At 39.1% G+C, this 5236-nt stretch overlaps 1 long non-coding RNA gene across 1 annotated transcript; it reads right to left on the reverse strand.

The window, feature by feature from the left end:
• Positions 1-1715: 1715 nt before the first annotated feature.
• On the reverse strand, positions 1716-3842 carry LOC148315934 (uncharacterized). The gene is made up of 4 exons (XR_015840507.1): positions 3776-3842; positions 2996-3115; positions 2227-2390; positions 1716-1884 (listed from the first exon to the last, which is right to left on the reverse strand). It is a non-coding gene; the product is annotated as an uncharacterized LOC148315934 (long non-coding RNA).
• Positions 3843-5236: the final 1394 nt, after the last annotated feature.

A 5236-nucleotide genomic window follows, 5' to 3' on the forward strand; every position in this document is an offset into this window, starting at 1 on the left:
AACATCTCGAGACACGACAGGATGAGCACACGATACGCATACCTCCATTTCTGAGTCTGTAAAGCCTGGAGGAGGCTGCTTCGATGTTTTAGTAGCATCATAAATTTATTGAATTAATTATATTTGAGGTTGGATTAGATTTTTACACATTTTAAGCCTTAGCCACCCAAAACAAAACATAAGCTCATGAATGAAATAAAACTAATTAATTTCGCCCATGCCAATTAATCTTCTGTAGACACGTGTTGTGACCAGTGTTGTTTTTGGCAGGCATTTTAGATTTTGTCCAAGTCATTTGGACAAAGTGCTGATTTGTTTACATCACATTTAGTCATCCCAATTCGTTATAGTTTTAGTCCAGTTTTAGTCAACGAAAACTAAAAAAAGGGTTTTAGTCCAGTTTTAATCGACGGAAACGCAAAAAAAGTTTTACCCTAGTTTTCGTCAATTTATTCACAAAGGTTTTAGTCCAAGCGGCACGGTGGCCCAACTGGTTAGCATGATGGCCTCACAATATTGAGGTCGTAGGTACGATTCTGGCTCCGGCCTTCCTGCGTGGGTTTCCTCTGGGTAATCCGGTTTCCTCCCATATTCTTAAAACATGCATGGCAAGTTGCTTGGACACTCTAATTGCCCCGAGGCATGAGTGTGAGCGTGGATGGTTGTTCGTCTATGCATGTCCTGCGATTGGCTGGACACCAATTCAGGGTGTCCCTCGCCTACTGCCGAAGACAGCTGGGATAGGCTCCAACACCCTAGTGAGGAGAAGCGGTACAGATAACGGATGGATGGATGGATGGATGGGTTTAAGTCCATTTGAGTTAAAACAAGGCATTCAAGGTTTCCACCCAATAACAAAGACTTTTGGATGGACTACTAAGGATTCTTCATCACAAACAGAAAAAAGTGGCAACAGTGGAATCAATACTCACTGCTCCAAAATAAGCAGAGAAGCAAAACATTTTGTTGGGCAACTGTTGTGGCTTTATTTCACTAAAAGCAACATAAAATAATTTATGAACCACATGCTAACAATTTTGTCTAGTCAACGAAAAAAATTCATGTACATCACATCATGTTTTCGTCATAAAAGAACCTCGTATAGCTTGTCATCGTCATTAAAAAAGGGGCGTTAACGAAGTATTTTCGTCATAGTCATCAGTGACGAAAACAACACTGGTTGTGACTGATATTTCAGTCCCAGGTTGTCTCCTGAACACCACCAATTGGGCAAGGGCGCGCAGGAAAGCCTGGGGTCTTCTATTTTTACAGTATAGAAAGGCTAAATATCAAATTGAAACAGTGTTTTATATCATGAATATACAGGGTTGGTGCTGGTTCTGGTAGGGAAACCACAACATAAAGATGTCCTTAATTAGTCCCACAATGGGGATATTTGCAATATGGCATATGATGGCCTAACAGGGCCACCGCCCAGAAAAGAGTAACGCAGAACTTTGTAATACTGTCACTCCCTGACCAGTTCGTTGTTCCTGCAGAGCCAAACTTTGACTCAGACCCACAAATTTGAATTACAGATAGTGGACAATGGAGAACTCCCCCAGTCAGTCAGCATGTTCAACTTCCATAGAAACCTCACATACATTTATTAGATTGCCAAACTAATTGGAAACTACATCACCAGAACACCACAAGTGGGCTCTGTTATTGTACTTAAAGATGCATCTTACAAACCTGTGTTCTCCAAGGCCAGCTGGTCCATAGTCTTAAGTTATTTCTTCGCCAACATCAATGTCTCGGAGCGCAAACAGACAGAGGTGTGGTCTGTCCTCTGTTGTCATCTTCTTCATTTTACAGTTGGGGTGCATGTGGTCATCATTAACCAGTCTTCCCAGACTGCCATCTTCTTGAGCTGCATCAACACTTAAAATAGATTAAAAAAAAAAAAAAAAATTATTCAATCAATGTCAGAAATTAATCTTTGAGACAATCTTGTGTACACAAAACATAAAAATAGGAAATCCACAATTTTTAAATCTAAATCAAATCATACAAGAAATTTCTATTGGAATCAGACCCTATAAACAGCTTGTCTTTGAGACTTCATGATCTATATTTTCATTTGTACAGATTCAACGCATGAATAAAAGTAATTATACATTTTTGCTTAGAGAATGATTTTTCCCCTAACACTTATGGGATGAGTATGTGTTTATTTTTTTAAATAAAAACAAAAATAAGATAACATCTCAATCTTTGCCTCACCTCCAAGTTTTTTCTTGCCGGCGGAAGTCAAACAAAAAGACAGTGCCTCTTCCATCCATCTTCCTGCGTTGAGATTCATCAGAATCTATCAATTTTCCTCTGTACTCCATAATAAAGAATAAAGTCGTCTTTCCTGAAAGGGGCCTTGGTAAATACTCCTCGACCTAGTTAACAGGGAAATCAAGTTAGCTTCGTCATATTTTTAAGCACACAAATAAGGAGTCATCATATTCATTTGTGCCACTATACTAATGTAGGGTGGTTTGAAACATTGCTTCTTGTGAGGGATAGAGCAGAGCCCTTCTTTATGATTTTAAAGGAACAGACCAGCCAAAATTCATTTTCCAGCATTGCATTAGCCAGTATGTATTAGGACTGAAAGTACAAATGTCAATTGCACCTGGTTACGTAAAAAAAAAACTAAGATTATTTAGTTTCAAAACAATGACATACACTGTACACAGTCATATTGGATCGCGTCACGTGATCTCTGTGACGTATTACGTGCTTTACACTAGACTATCAATATCGGACTTGTTCACCGGTCTATTGTGGTATAAAAATGCCGGAGGGCGTCATCAAGTACAGCCTTAATTTAGATAGAACTCCTACCATCAGGTTTCACACTCACTGAAATAACTTGAAACTGACAAAAGTGGCAAAAGAAAAGGTCAAGACACTCTTAATGTAAAATAACCACTTAAAAAACGATGTCAGCTTGGTTATCAGAAAACAATAATATATCTTAGCAAAAGCGTTAACATCATACCTTTAAATTAGTTTATATACTTCGCTTCTAACTCCGCAGTCTTGTCCAGACCCTTGACTGCATGTTCAATAGTATCCTGCTTTGGGGACTTCCTGCATCTCAGGGAAGGCATTGTTTATTCTATAAAGAAAAAAGACAGTATTGTGTTGAGAATTATTAATACTATGGGCTAAATGGAGTTTTAACAATATCAGTGTAAGAAAAATAAATTATAAATTAAAAAAATATCAATTCCTCCATCCCAATTAACGATTTCAACCATAATAGTTTATATTGAAGTTTAAACAACAGACACAGACAGATTTATGCAGTGTGACTACAAAAATCTTACCAAAATTGCATTCACAGTAACCTTTGCTTTAAGAATCATGTAATTAACCAGTGAACATCGTGTCTTACACAAAAATTAATGACAGAAATTATCATGGTACTTGCATTCTGTGGTTCTATAACAAAAGTGCAAGCTGTTAGCTCCGCAAAGCTAACGCAACAAGCTAGCGTCCCTCGTGCTCACATTCAATGCAAACCTGACCACCGGATGACAATACGCGTCGGTTTAGTTCTTTAAATGAGTAAAAGCACCATGACGTTTTATAATTATTCAATGCTTAACTGGAGCTCGTCAATTATGTCGATGTAGGAGCACATGTTTGCTAGGCCAGTGTTGTAGGCCCACATCCATGGTGCTACTTTGTATAGTGTTTTCCACACAACTATCTCTAACTATGAACAAATGCACTCGACGCATGTTTTGAAAAAAACCCAACGAAAAACACTTACCTCTCCGTTTCAACAGCAGTTCGAACTTCGAAGTGGTGATATTCTCCAGCGTTAAGCACCTGCTCGAGGAGGAGCGCTTGCCTTTTCGTCAGCACGCCCCGCGCGGGTGGTGCTGCTTTATCACTCTCTATCTGTGCCCGCCCGCCGGCATGTCGATAGAAAAATAATATTCCTTCAAACATTACTTTCATCTTCTTAACGTTTTGTAGTGAATTTAACAGGTTCACCACTTTTTTCAAATACACCAATGGAAAACAGGTCTTAATTGAGGAAACATACAAAGAGCGTCTCACAAACACCTTATGATGAGCAATGTAATTTGATCACGTTTTTTGTCACTGCCTGGACGTTGGGTTCACTGGCCTGGTGGCAGTGGCTTGTAGACACTGTCACTGAGTGGGAACGGATCTCAAGGTGGGTCAAACTAACCCAAGCAGTGGATCGGTCCGTTTTTTAAATTTATTAATTTTTTTATTTTATGTATTTATTTATTATTTAATACAAGGGCTTCGGCTCACTACCAGTGGGCGGGACCAAAGAATTTGGGTTTCCTTTGAGCTAGGAGGCAGTCAAAGGCAGTCCAATCCCCGGCAACATAAAGCGCCTAGCTCTGGGGACATGGAATGTCATTTCTCTGGTAGGGAATGAACCCGAGCTGGTGTGTGACTAGACCAGTGGTTCTCAATTATTTCCTGTCATGCCCCCCCTACCAAGAAGAAAACAATTCGCACCCCCCCACCACAATTTTCTTTTACATTTCGTACTAATGTACATGTTCTTTGCATATTAATGTTAGATTGTCAATAAAATATCTTACCTTAACAAAGCTAAATTGATAAAAATAAAATATCATTTTGAGAACGACTATTGTGAGGATCTCGAAACTCAGTACTCTGTGGTGCTAATATTGATGAGATGATAAATATGTTGAAGCCACAGAACAAAAAGATTAGATATTGTTTGGAAATTAATGACGTACATAAAGGAATATCAGCCTTGATTGGAGTACATTACTGCATTTAAATTTTTAATAAAAATGAAACAATTATTGATGTTATGACCACTATGAAGAATTTAAAAAACAATATATAGGGATAATTATAGTTTTCATTTTGTTATGTGTAGTCTGTTCATGTTGCATTATTTTTATGACAAAGACGATGGTTAATCGTAGGTTTGTTGCCCAAATGTACCATTACAACCTGATTAATGTTGAGAATGACGAACTCAAACTGGACACTGAAACGTAAAAACACATGGACTTCTTGCCCCTGTCCTCACACGTGCACACACACACACACCATACACGAAGATCCGGGAGGTAAGGACGGCTGTCCTACAGGATGCGGATGGAAGAACAACTGCAGCGGAACAATGCCAGGGATGTCTGGAGGGGCCTGAAGACCATCTCAGGCCACGGACAAGCAGGTAAGACCCAGAAGGGGGGGGGGGCTTCAGTGG

The sequence above is a fragment of the Idiotropiscis lumnitzeri genome, unplaced genomic scaffold (assembly GCF_059441095.1).
Source record: "Idiotropiscis lumnitzeri isolate Australia: NSW breed Sydney's pygmy pipehorse unplaced genomic scaffold, RoL_Ilum_1.0 HiC_scaffold_33, whole genome shotgun sequence".
In the NCBI taxonomy this organism is placed as follows: domain Eukaryota; kingdom Metazoa; phylum Chordata; class Actinopteri; order Syngnathiformes; family Syngnathidae; genus Idiotropiscis; species Idiotropiscis lumnitzeri.